The sequence below is a fragment of the Ahaetulla prasina genome, chromosome 10, assembly GCF_028640845.1.
Source record: "Ahaetulla prasina isolate Xishuangbanna chromosome 10, ASM2864084v1, whole genome shotgun sequence".
Taxonomy (NCBI): domain Eukaryota; kingdom Metazoa; phylum Chordata; class Lepidosauria; order Squamata; family Colubridae; genus Ahaetulla; species Ahaetulla prasina.
The window spans coordinates 24,608,579-24,622,790 of NC_080548.1; the positions used below are offsets into that span (position 1 = coordinate 24,608,579).

At 41.3% G+C, this 14,212-nt stretch overlaps 1 protein-coding gene across 3 annotated transcripts in view; it reads left to right on the forward strand.

Annotated features, from left to right (window-relative positions):
- The window catches only part of LOC131204332 (neural cell adhesion molecule 1-like), a 48,116-nt gene that overhangs the window by 15,268 nt on the left and 18,636 nt on the right, over positions 1–14,212 (forward strand). The gene's annotated exons all lie outside the window — the stretch shown is intronic.

The following is a 14,212-nucleotide window of genomic DNA, read 5'->3' on the forward strand; positions in this document are numbered from 1 at the left end:
ACATGATAGCAGTGTTCCAACATCTAAGGGGCTGTCACAACATCTAAGGGGCTGTCACAAAGAAAAGTAGAAAACCTACTCTCCAAAGCACCTGAAGGCAGGACAAGAAGCAATGGATCTGGAATGGAAACTAATCAAGGAGAGAGCCAAAAGAGGAATTTCCTGACAGTTGGAGCACCCACAACTTCCACTATTTAATTGTTCTAACTATGGAAGTTGTGGGTGCTCAACAGTGGAGATTTTTAAGAAGAGACCGGACAACCATTCATCTGAAATGGCATAAGCAGAGTACTGGATTAGAACACCTCCAAGGTCCCTTCCCTGTTATTCTGTTATTCTTACAGCCCATTACAGAATTTTACGGGTCTGATGCATTTTGCTTTTTGCACCTTCTTATAGTTCAGTGAGTTAAGGAGGTGTCTGACTTGCCTGTGAACGTTATCTGGATGTTCTCAATTTGGACAGTGTTTTGCCTCTTGTCCTCTTGGTAATGGAGCTCACACATCTCTGTCTCTGTCAAGCTCAGTTTCCTTAATACTCTACATGTATTCGTCATTCGGTTATTACAGCTACAATAATAGGAAGCCTACCGGAGCTGTCAGGAAAGAGAGATAGCGAAATCTAGTGGCCATCTGGAATTTTGCTGGCAACTGCATCTTTATTAAGCACATCAGTTGAGTCAGCCTATCTGCAAGATGTCTTCCTCCCCTTCTTTTAATCCATTGAACCCCACTCAAATGGAGCACTGTGGGTGGAAGTTTCAATGGGTGGAAACTAATCAAGGAGAGAAACAACCTAGAACTAAGGAGAAATTTCCTGACAGTTAGAACAATCAATAAGTGGAACAACTTGCCTGCAGAAGTTGTGAACGCTCCAACACTGGAAGTTTTTAAGATGATGTTGGATAACCATTTGTCTGAAGTGGTGTAGGGTTTCCTGCCTAAGAAGGGGGTTGGACTATTAGACCTCCAAAGTCCCTTCCATCTCTCCTCTCCTCTCCTCTCCTCTCCTCTCCTCTCCTCTCCCCTCCCCTCCCCTTCCCTTCCCTTCCCTTCCCTTCCCTTCTTGTTTCTCAGCCTTAGCAAATTTAAGATGTATGGACTTCAACTCCCAGAATTCCCCAGCCACTGGCTGGGGAATTCTGGGAATTGAAGTCCACACATTTTAACGTTCCCACACTTGAGAAACACTGCCCTGGAACTTCACTAGCGGAAAGTGGCAGTAGTATTCAAACACATCAGCCAGCATTGGCAGAATTCATGAGCAGAGCAATTGCAGCTGATTCTTGGACTCTAGGAAATTTCACAAAGGAGAGCTGGCTTTCAGCCAAGGATGGAATAACTCTTTTCTTCAGCTAGATGTTAGTGAACATTTGCCATGCTCCTCTGTGGCGCCAGAGACAGGAATAAAAACTCCTTTCCTGACTCACAGATCACCTGTTCCAACTGCTAGACATAACTCTTTCTTCCAATCCCAAGGATCCGGCCTCAGTTTTATCCAGCTGCCCTTTGCGTACTGTGAAGTTCCCTCTCCCCAGATTTGTGACACCTTGTCTCCTTCCACTTGGGGGATATGAAAGTTTAAATAATTTACATCATGTTGAGCTTTGTTTTCTCTTTCCCAGACCTCACCCACTGCTGGAGACTCTGTCGTTCATGGACGCTTTGGGATAAGCTGAGGAGGAAATGGGGCGATTTTTAGAAGTATTATTTTTAGCTGCTGAGTTATGGAATGGAATGGTGGAACGAGACCTTTGACTTTGCCTTATAAAAAGCCCGGTTCTTAATGTCATCCAGAAAAGAATGGCAAACTTGGTGGGAGAGACTAGCAATAGCAATAGCAATAGCAATAGCAATTCTTAGACTTATATACTGCTTCATAGTGCTTTAAAGCATCCTCTAAGCAGTTTACAGAGTCAGGGTGCCCCCAACAATCTGGGTCCTCATTTTACCAACTTTGGAAGCAGGGCTGTCTTAACAGCATTATGGGCCCCGGGCAAAGCAGTGTACTGGGGCCCAGTGGTGAAATCTGAACTGGTTTGCTACCGGTTCACTGGCCGTGCATGCACGCTGTGCACCAAGCGCGTGATGCATACGCACATGTGCAGTGCACGCCAAACATGTGCTGCATGCCAAATGCACGCTGCGTGTGCATGTGCAGTATGCGCCAAAAGGAGGGTTGGGAAGGTAAGTAGAACAGCGAGGGAGGGGGGGATCAGCTGTGCCGCATGACTTAGCTTCACGAGAAAGCAGGATTTCCTGCTTTCTAGCAAAGCTAAACCGCTTGGCACAGCTGATCATCAGAAATACCAGTTTAGAAGAACCGGTAGCTTTTTTAAACTACCAGTTCAATCAAACCGGTAGTTAACTACCGGTTTGTCCGAACTGGTAGCTTTTTTTAAACTCCCGTTCACTCCAAACCAGTAGCTTTTTTTTTTACTACCATTTTACCCGAACTTGTAGTTTTTATCACTACCAGTTTGCCCAAACTGGAGCAAACCGGTAGCATTTCACCTCTACTGGGGCCCCTACGACAACTTCTCACAGGAATAAAAATGTAAATGGTCGATAAAATTAAACATATATTTATTTTATTGGCACTTCCAACAAACTCAGTGTTGAAACATTAAAAACATGCTGTCCAGCAACAACTAATCAACATGATGAACATTTAAACAATACACGAGGCTTGAAAACACAATAATACTCAGTAAGCTATTAAGTTGCTGTATTTATGGTATTTTTCGGAGTATAAGACACACCGGAATATAAGATGCATCTTAGTTTTTGGGGAGGAAAATAAGAAAAAGGCTGATTGGCTGGTGGATAAGCCACCTGGAATACCCCCAACCAGCTGTTCCCAGAGGTGAATTTTAGCAACAGGTTCTTTGGTTGTGAGCTCTGTGCCTTGCTTTTTTTGGCTTTTTTTCCCTGCCTCTTAAACTCGGTTTCAGAAAAAACTTTTTTCTGCCTCTGAAAGCCTCCGAAGCAGAACTTCAGAAAAAAAAGCCTCTGAAGCTTTGTTTGGGGGCTTCTTTTCTGAAGTTCTGTTTGGGGCTTTTTTTTCTGAAGCTCTGTTTGGGGCTTTTTTTCTGAAGTTCTGTTTGGGGGCTTCTTTTCTGAAGCTTCTTTCAGCCTCTGAAACCTCCATTTGAGAAGCTGAGCGGGGCTACATTCGGAGTATAAGACGCACCCAGATTTTCACCCTCTTTTTTGGGAGAAAAAGGTGCGTCTTATACTCTGAAAAATACGGTATATGTACAAGGTGCATTGAAGGGTTAACATACACAGATTAGTATGGGGCCCCTATGCTCATGGGGCCCATCAGCAAGTGCCCATCAGGCCCATGCATTAAGACAGCCCTGTTTAGAAGGATGGATGGCTGAGTCAATCTTGAGCCGGTCAGGATCAAACTCCTGGCAGAGGGCAGAGTTAGCCTGAATGAACTACCAACTCATCATTATGGCCAAAGTGCTGAAAAAAGGAATACAAAAGGAATGATAGAGAAGAAAGTGGGGATGAGGAGAGAAAACCCTTTTGGATAAAAGCCGCATTCATTGATGGATTTAAAGGCCTCCAGTTCTGGTAAATGATCCCTGCAGGAATAAAATGGGAACATTTTATTCCTGCAGGGAATCTGGCCTAAATCTGACCTAAAATCCATCTTGAGGATACTGTTGAAATTATGAGCCACAAGGAAGGTGGGTAGAATGAGTTTGCTGAGATGGATCTTAATGGATTTTGCTTCATGAAATTATTATTGTTCTTTGATCATTATTAAATTTCTAGCTTTGGGCAACATAGGGGACATTTTCTAAAAGATAAGTTGTGTTAATGGTTTATGATCATGAAATAAGATCATTATCTTATTAGAAGAGCTGAGGTGACTGTAGTGGTTAGAATGCAGTACTTGCAGGCTCCTTCTGCTGCCTGCCGGCTGCCTGCAATTTGGCAGTTCAAATCTCACCAGGCTCAAGGTTGACTCAGCCTTCCATCCTTCCGAGGTGGGTAAAATGAGGACCCAGATTGTTGGGGGCAATAGGCTGACTCTGTAAACCGCTTAGAGAGGGCTGTAAAAGCACTGTGAAGCGGTATGTAAGTCTATTGCTATCTTCCTTCCTTCCTTCCTTCCTTCCTTCCTTCCTTCCTTCCTTCCTTCCTTCCTTCCTTCCTTCCTTCCTTCCTCAAGGTTGACTCAGCCTTCCATCCTTCCGAGGTGGGTAAAATGAGAACCCAGATTGTTGGGGGCAAGAGGCTGACTCTGTAAACCGCTTAGAGACGGCTTTAAAAGCACTGTGAAGCGCTGTATATGTCTAAGTGCAATTGCTATTGCCATTATCCCTTTTTCATATACTGTATACAAGCAAAGTCCATGATGGGAATCTGTGTTAGATAGTGAATTGTAATTACAGCTAATGCTAAAGTAATAGGCTTATACAAGTCCCCAAAGAGCTATATTTAGAAAGTTGGCATTGCATGGAAAAAACGCATTGTTTTACTAAAGATGCTGCATTGTCTAGAGTAGAGAATTGGTCTTGAGGATAATGAGGTACGCTGTGAGTGAGGGAAATGCTGGATGTCTTTTTTCCCCTCCTCATGGCAAAAAGACAGTTAATTTGACTCTGTATCTGGGGAATCCATTGACTATGAATGGTTGACAAACATGCCATGTACTTGGTGTACAGCCCAGTAGCACAACAATTCTCCCTGACCTATCACTCATTACCCGGTCTGACCCTGAACCCCAGTGCTGTTACATCACATTGAAGAAAGAGAAAAAAATAAACCAGAATGGAGGGAGGGCATAAGATTAAACAAAAACCGGAGGGATCAAGGCTTCAAAGAATGTTCGTTACCCATGGCTCCAGGTAATTTGTTTACAGATCCTAACTGAAATTCAGTGCAGGGCAATCAAGCATTACATCATTCAGGCTAATGATTAACAATCAAAGAAAAATAATAATAAAACATCTGGAGATGTCAAGGCAAGAGTTCGAATAACCAACCAAGAAAAAATTGGCAGGTGATTTTAGGGCTAGGGTTAGGGTTAGGGTTAGACTGTGGTTGAAATACATGGCAAGTGACAGCCAGTTTGGTATAGTGATTAAGACATTGGGCTAGAAACCAGAAGAACCTGAGTTCTGCCTTAGGCAGGAAGCCAGGTAGGTGACCTTAACAGAATAACAGAGTTGGAAGGGACCTTGGAGGTCTTCTAGTCCAACCCCCTGCTTAGGCAGGAAGCCCTACACCACTTCAGACAAATGGTTGTCCAACATCTTCTTAAAAACTTCCAGTATTGGAGCATTTACAACTTCTGGAGGCAAGTTGTTCCACTGATTCATTGTTCCAACTGTCAGGAAATTTCTCCTTAGTTTTAAGTTGCTTCTCTCCTTGATTAGTTTCTACCCATTGTTTCTTGTCCTGCCCTCAGGTGCTTTGGAGAATAGCTTTTATTTATTTATTTATTTATTTATTTTGTCACAATATATGTAACTATCAATAGGACAGGAACGGTAGGCACATTTGTGCGCTTATGCACGCCCCTTATGGTCCTCTTAGGAATGGCATGAGGTCAATAGTAGAAAGTTTTTGGTTAAAGAGACCACAGAGTCAGGTAAAGTATTCCAAGCACTGATGATTCTGTTACAGAAGTCATATTTTCTGCAATCTAGATTAAAGCGGTTGACATTAAGTTTAAATCTATTGGTTGCTCTTGTATTATTGCAATTAAAGCTGAAGTAGTCTTTGAAGGACATTACAATAGATGATTCTATGAGTTAAACTTAGGTCTTGACTCCCTCTTCTTTGTGACAGCCCCTGAGATATTGGAGCACTGCTATCATGTCTCCCCTAGTCCTTCTTTTCATCAAACTAGACATACCCAGTTCCTGCAACCATTCTTCATAGGTTTTAGCCTCCAGCCTCATCTTCAAGGATCTCTGCAGATTTAGGGGGACTTCTTGATGCTTCTTGGTTTTTGGGAGAAAAGAGATCCAGACTAATCTGGGGGGTCTGAAGGACAAGGCTTCTGGTTTATCAATGTGGTTATTGGACACCAAGTTTATTTACAAGTTAATGTTGTTTCTTGCGTCACTGAAAAGCCCTGTTTCATTGTCCCTTTGCATTGGGGTGTGGTTTGTGAGATGAGACAATAGGGGAATAAATACAACAGGATGTTTCTGTCTTTGGACAAAGTCCATTGTGTGCTGGATGCTTTATTTATCTTTGTTGTCCTCTGTGGAATGTTTACCATCCACAGAGATGCAGATAATGGTTTTCCAACCTGACCTGGCTTACATATCAGAGCAAGCCAGCAAGCGAGACCCCCTCCCCTCCATCTGGGAGGGATGAGTCAGGATCCTTGCACCACAATAAACACCCATTGTTTTCCAAGCGGTTGGCTCTAGTCATTTGCATTCCCGGAGGATGTCATAAGGAATCATCCTACGTGTCTTCCAGTGAGTAGGACTGGGGTTGTTTTCCCCATCTTGTGACACTCCTTGGCTTTCTTGCATCTGCAGCGTATCCTAGCAGACAATTCTCCATCTATAAAACAGACCAATAGTTTTACAAGGAGATACCGCAATGCTCTTAACAGAAGGTTTGCTACGTGATTAAGCCTGAGCTGTAAAGGGTATCTATTAGAACATAATGACAGCTGCCAGCAAGATAAGACAACTCATTATAAAACAGCTTGGTTATATTGGCTTGTATTCTCAATTCATGGTTTGTTTTAACCATGTTTTGTGGAATAAACCGTAGTGATCTGCTTCATGCTAAAAACGCATTTTTCAACCATGCTGAGTAGTTGAGCTTATCTGAATGAAACAAACCGATGGTTCAGGAGGATGAGAAAACCCAGCTGTGGGTTCTATCAAGGAAGGAAAAAGTAAACATTAAAGGTTAGTAGCAGCCTTGCCTTAACTTAAAGCAGGTGGTTAAAAGTCTATGGAGACTCTCGGTTGTTCAGGTCATGGTTGTCTCAAAGGTGCTTTTCAGGAGGCAACTGGACTTTTCTTGTTTTTTCTTTGAAGAGGTTTCGCTTCTCATCCAAGAAGCTACTTCAGCTCTGATTCATCCCTCCATTCCCCACCATCCAGTCAAAACCCTTCCATACTTCCACCTCTTACAATACTAGACAACACAGTATCAACAGTAGAGACCTTCAAATTTTTAGGTTCTATCATATTGCAAGATCTAAAATGGACACCTAACATCAGAAATGTGATAAAAAAAGCACAACAAAGAGTATTCTTTCTGTGCCATCTCAGAAAGCTGGAACTGCCCAAGGAGCTGCTGATCCAGATCTACAGAGGAATTATTGAGCCTGTCATCTGCACCTCTATAACTGTCTGGTTTGGTTCTGCAACCCAACAAGACAGACACAGACTTCAGAGGATAATTAGAACTGCAGAAAAAACAATGGCTACCAACCTGCCTTCCATTGAGGACCTGTGTACTGTTTGAAATCCTATAGGGTTTCCAGTTTGAGCAGGGGGTTGGACTAGCAGACCTCCAAGGTCCCTTTCAGTTCTGTTCTGATTGAACCAACCCATCAACCAAGGGACAATGGGTGTACTGTTGGAAAACGTGAAACACCAGGCTGGAACAGATCCTCCTGGAAAAAATCTATATTGTTACTAAACAAATTATCAAATAAGGACATAATTTATCAATATATATAAATAAAACGAGAGAAAGTTTCAAATAGCAACTTACTTTGGGATTGTTTTGTAGAATTTGAAGGGTTTTCTTAGGTGGTAGGTTTCAAATTTTTTTTACTACTGGTTCTGTGGGTGTGGCTTGGTGGGCGTGGCAGGTGAAGGATATTGCAAAATCTCCATTTTGTCCTGATGAGCTGAGACTCGGGAGGCAGAGAATAGATTGGGGGGGGGCAGTCGGTATTTACCAGTTCTCCGAACTACTCAAAATTTCCGCTACCGGTTCTCCAGAACCTGCTGAAACCCACCTCTGGTTTTCTTTTGTGAAAGTGGAAATAAATTTGCCTCTGATAACCTCCAACTCCAATTTCCATCCTTATTTCAGAAAAAGAAAAATAACAATCAAAGATTGGCTAATTTAAATTGCCTTGGACTCATTGTCTCAAGAAGGTGGCTTCATGCAGGGCTATGGCTTGATTTAGTACCGTGTGTGACTCACGCAGATAATAAATCCTTGTTCAGACTAAGGGAGAGAGAAATGAACCTCTTGCGGTGCTATAATTCAGCCATTTGCAAGAACATCCAAGTCAAAGGGGATCAGAATATATCTATGACTGTGTCCTGTCTTTGAAAAAAAACATGTACTGAGACTTTTGTTGCAGCTTAATGTATATTATACCCAGTGGTGAGATTCAAGTAATTTAACAACCGGTTCTCTTTCCTAATGATTTCTTCCAACAACCAGTTTGCCAAACTGCTCAGAAAGTTAACAACCGGTTCTCCCGAAGTGGTGCGAACTGGCTGAATCCCATCACTGATTATACCAATGTGGCCCAGGGGTGAAATCTGAACCGGTTTGCTACCGGTTCGCTGGCTGTGCATGCGCACTGCGTGCCAAGCGTGGGCTGGGTGCATGGATGCGCAGTTTGCAGAAAAACACATGCTGTGCAGCACGCACCAAAAGTTGGCTTGGAAAGGTAGGTAGAACAGTGTGTGTGTGTGTGTGTGTGGAAATCAACTGTGCTGTGCGATCTTGGAAGCATTTTAAAAAAACTTTTTTAAAGCATTTTTTACTCCTGGTGTGGGCGAATAGGTAGTAAAAAATGCTTTAAAAAAGTAAAAAAAAAGGTTCTGACGATCACAGATGTGTCGCGTGATCATTGGAACCTTTTTTTAAAAAAATGTAAAGCATTTTTTTTACTACCTATTTGCCCAAACCGGTATTAAAAAAAGGCTTTAAAAAAGTAAAACAACAACAACAACAATGTTCCGACAATCGTGTGGCACAGCTGTGATCTTGGGAACCATTTTTTTTTTTACCTTTTTAAAGAATTTTTTTTTTACTACCAGTTAGTAAAAAAATGCTTTAAAAAAGAAAAAAAAAAAAGGCTCGGACGATCACAGCTGTGCCAAGCGATCATCTGAGCCTTTAAAAAAAAAAATTAAAAGCATTTTTTTACTACCTATTCTCCTGAACCAGTAGTAAAAAAATTCTTAAAAAGTAAAAAAAAAAAAAAAGTTCCGATGATCACCACTGGATGGAGCCCGTTAAATGGCTCGTGTGATGTGCAGGGCGTTATTTTATTTTATTATTTTATTAATTTATTATATGATTCTCTCTTTTATTAGTTTTATTGTTTTTTTATGTGAGGTTTTCATACTCTTGTAAGCTGCCGTGAGTCGCCATGTGAAAGTAGGCAGCAATATAAATATCCTAAATAAATGAATCTGGCAAGACCCAGGAAGAGAGCCTTTTCTGCCATGGTATCCACCCTGTGGAACCTCATTCACCCTAAGATCAGACTGACTCTACCTTTGTTGCAGGGGTGCTATTCAGCAGGTTCTGACAGGTTCTAGAGAACCGGTAGTGGAAATTTTGAGTAGTTCGGAGAACTGGGAAATGCCACCTCTGGCTGGCCCTAGAATGGGGTGGGAGTGGAGATTTTGCAGTATCCTTCCCTTGGAGGGGGGTGGGAATGGAGATTTGCAATATCCTTCCCCCAGGAGTGGGGAGGGAATGGGGATTTCGCAGTATCCTTCCCCTGCCACGCCTACCAAGCCATGCCCACCAAGCCACACCCACAGAACTGGTAGTAAAAAAACTTGAATTCCACCACTGTTTCGTTGGCCTTCCAGAAGGTCCTGAAGATGTGGTTTTGCCATCTAGATCTGGTAGAGGTGGTGTGGAGGCTACAGAGATTATTACACTGCAGTTTTGTTTTTTTTAAATGGTTTCAATGCTCTTTATTGTCTCAATTGTCTGTTATTATGATTTTGGTTGTTTTTGTACTTAAAAAACAGCAACCCTGTAAGTTACCCAGGGAGATGTATGTGAGATAGGCAGCTATATAAATTGAACAAATGTGTACAATGTCTTTATTAATGGAGGTACTCTATGAATACGTTGGAATAAATATCTATCTGGTTCGGTTCTAAACTGGGAGAAAGACACTGGAAAAATGGAGGGTGATTGGAAAGATGGTTTAATGATGAAGCAGAACCACCAAAGTACGTGTGATTCTGGGTAGCTGGCCACATGGAGTTGAGAGTGAGGGATTTTTATACCTTCTCGTGGGCTTTGAACTTGAGCTTCCTGTTCCTGTGCAAGAACATGTATTCTATTGGCTGTTGTAGGGCTCGTAGCTGGCTCTGTAGGTTGTCTCAGCTCCCAGGTTTCGTTGAAGTTTGGCTGGTGCAATGAAGGGGCTTGTTGGGCAATTCGTATTGTGGCTGAGGGCTAATCCTACCTTTGTTCAGTCCTTGCTGCAGGGAATTTGCTTATGAATAGAGCTAGCTATCTTTTTATCTCTTAAGTGCTGACATCTGCTGTGGGCTATTAAGGAAGGTGGGGAGGGGGCTGCTTTCCAAGAGCATGTTTCTCCATTTCTCATCCCGGGAAATATAATATTCTGCCTTTTTAATATTTCTCAAAATATTTCATTCTTCTAGGAGAGGGGTGGGTGCTAACTTTCTACAATTATGAATCAAAGAGAAGAGCTGGTCTGTTGAGCTCTAGAATGCAATTACCCCAAAAGATGATGATAATAAAAAAAACAACAACTGTGCAAATGCATATACAAAGTAAATAAAGGCACAAGTAGGGAGTATTCAACAGGCACACACCCACGACAGAAATACACCCATGGAGAGACACACCCACCTGTAGACACACAGATGTATAGACCTTCCTTTCCTCTATCTTTCCCCCCCACTCCCAGCTTAATTTCCTCTTTCCTTTTCCTCCCCTGCAGACATGGAGATACAGGACAGGGAGGAGGGGAGACAGAAAGGGAGGTCGGAGGGAGGAGGGTCTCTTTTATAAACTTCCCAGGGTCCAGGAATCCTTTCAGATTGCTGGTGCCAAGGAAGAAGTCCAATTCCGAATCCTAGCCCCCACTGAGATGGGAGCAGAACAGTTTCTGGTCATTTTCATTTTTGCAGCAGGTAAGATGCCTACAGGCCAAGAATTTTGAAAGAGGAGGAGGGAGGCATTTTGGTAGGGGGCACGTCTAGAGTGCTGGGTGCTGAGTGCTGGGAGGAAATGGTCTGAATCTATTTCATTCTCAGTTGGTTAAGCCAAGTCAGTCTGTCTAGAGCAGATTCCTGGCAGATGTGTTTGAACTATAACTCCTAGGTTTCCCCAAGTAACAAATTTCATGTTGTCTGGAAAGGTGATGGGAGCTGTAATACAACCCTTCTGGTTTACATTGAGGGCAAAGAAGACTTTTCTTGTCTTTTATGTACACGGAAAGCATATGCACCAAGAAAAATTCCTTGTGTGTCCAATCACACTTGCCAATAAAAAAATTCTATTCTATTCTATTCTATTCTATTCTATTCTATTCTATTCTATTCTATTCTATTCTATTCTATCCTATCCTATCTGAACGTATCTTTTCTTTTATGTACACTGAGAGCGTATGCACCAAGACAAATTCCTTGTGTGTCCAATCACACTTGGCTAATAAAGAATTCTATTCTATTCTATTCTATTCTATTCTATTCTATTCTATTCTATTCTATTCTATTCTATTCTGATGTAAAGACGCAAGAAGATTGTGCAGTCAAAAGAGTAGCTGGGTGGCATATACTTGCAACTTCTTCATCCAGTAGTATCATTTTTCTGTGATTCCAGGTCCCTTATGTTAAACTCCCTCCTTTTTTTAAAAAAAAAAATCTGTTCTTAAGAGTTTGCTTAAGGTTGTTGAGGAGTCCCAAAGGTGCTTTTTCAGGAGGCAACTGGACTTTCTTGTTTTTTTCTTTAAAGACGTTTCGCTTCTCATCCAAGAAGCTTCTTCAGCTCTGACAGGACAGTGGGGAATGGAAGGATTTATACTCCTTGCAGGACAGCTGGTCATTTGCATCCTTTTAGAGGGTTGTTGAAGCACTTGGAAGTTAATTTGTGTCCTCAGGGTCACCTGAGTGGTGCTCCTGGTTCCTGTAGTCTGCAATTTTGGGACAACCATGACCTGGATGACTGAGAATCTCTCCAGATGACCAGCTGTCTGCAAGGAATATAAATCCTTCCATTCCCCACTATCCTGTCAGAGCTGAAGAAACTTCTTGGATGAGAAGCGAAATGTCTTCAAAGAAAAAACAAGAAAGTCCAGTTGCCTCCTGAAAAAGCACCTTTGGGACAACCATGACCTGGATGACTGAGAATCTCTGCAGATGATTGTTGGGAAGTTGGTATATCTCTGAATCTTTGGATCTTCTCATCTGGATTCATCTATGGTAGAGCTAATGCCTCCTGGGACAGTTAGATACTTCCATCCAACTAAACTAATTTCTGGAGAAAAAAATAATTTTGGAGAACACAAATGTTGGCATCAGAATTTCTGCTGTAATCAAGAGAATTACCAAGTGGTTTAGAGAGAAGCCATAATTAATACAGGGTATGCTACCTTTAAAGATGCAATACCTGGATTTGGGGAAAAAAATCTTCTATTTCCTGTGGCTTATCAGTTTTGGTAGTCTGTTTCCCGTTTTTGTTTCCCCTCCCCTAAAGCATATTGGTTCCAAAATAGTCATTTCTATAGAATGCAATTTCTGTAGGAGAAGTTTCCACATTAAACCTATAATCCTATAGGCATTTTTGTGTTGGCATCTAGAGCTTTCTGCAATACCTGATAAAATATATTTTGTTTGGCTTTGAAATATTTTGAGTAAAAAAAAGACACATGTAAATATTGTGCGTAGTTAGAAGGACATTAACATCTGGTCACACTAGATACATTCCAAGCCATAGGGGCTATAATACACAGATAAGTGTTTCATTTCTTTTTCTCATTAAAAATTGGCTAATTTACAGACCTTTCGCATTCTGGACATAAATTGTTTCAACTCCTACTCTCAAAATGACAGTATAGAGCACTGCACACCAAGACAACTAGACACAAGAACAGTTTTTCCCCGAACACCATCACTCTGCTAAACAAATAATTCCCTCAACACTGTCAAACTATTCATTAAGTCTGCATTACTATTACTATTCGTCTTCTCATCATTCCTATCACCCATCTCCTCCCACTTATGACTGCATGACTGTAACTTTGCTGCTTGTATCCTTACAATTTATATTTATATCAATTGTTTCCTAGCATGATTTGATTGCTTATTTGTACCCTAAGACTATCATTAAGTGTTGTTACCTTATGATTCTTGACGAATGTATTTTGTCTTTTTATGTACACTGAGAGCATATGCACCAACGACAAATTCCTTCTGTGTCCAATCACACTTGGCCAATAAAGAATTCTATTCTATTCTATTCTATTCTATTCTATTCTATTCTATTCTATTCTATTCTATTCTATTCTATTCTATTCTATTCTAAAGTATGGGTACTACATCCAATAACAAAAATCTAAAACAATCTAAAAATTGTTATTGCTACCCCAAATGATTGCTTTGTTGTAAAGTTTGCTTAGTACAGATTGCAATTCACAGCTTACAACCAACTGCAAAACATCATGCCTCCAGAACACCTGGATCTCTGAGCTTGGTATGGTCCTCAGGAACAATTGATGAGCTATACTTTTTAAGGTGATTGTGCAAAATTACTCTACATTGCATTTGATAATTAAGTTTTCATTTTTTTTCATTTAAGTTCAGTTTTTGTTGAACCCTGACTCTTATTTATATATAATATAATATAACAACAGAGTTGGAAGGGACCTTGGAGGCCTTCTAGTCCAACCCCCTGCCCAGGCAGGAAACCCTACACCATCTCAGTCAGATGGTTATCCAACATTTTCTTAAAAATTTCCAGTGTTGGAGCATTCATAACTTCTGCAGGCAAGTCGTTCCACTTATTAATTGTTCTAACTGTCAGGAAATTTCTCCTTAGTTCTAAGTTGCTTCTTTCCTTGATCAGTTTCCACCCATTGCTTCTTGTTCTACCCTCAGGTGCTTTGGAGAACAGCCCAACTCCCTCTTCTTTGTGGCAACCCCTGAGATATTGGAACACTGCTATCATGTCTCCCCTAGTCCTTCTTTTTATTAAACTAGACATACCCAGTTCCTGCAACCGTTCTTCATATGTTTTAGCCT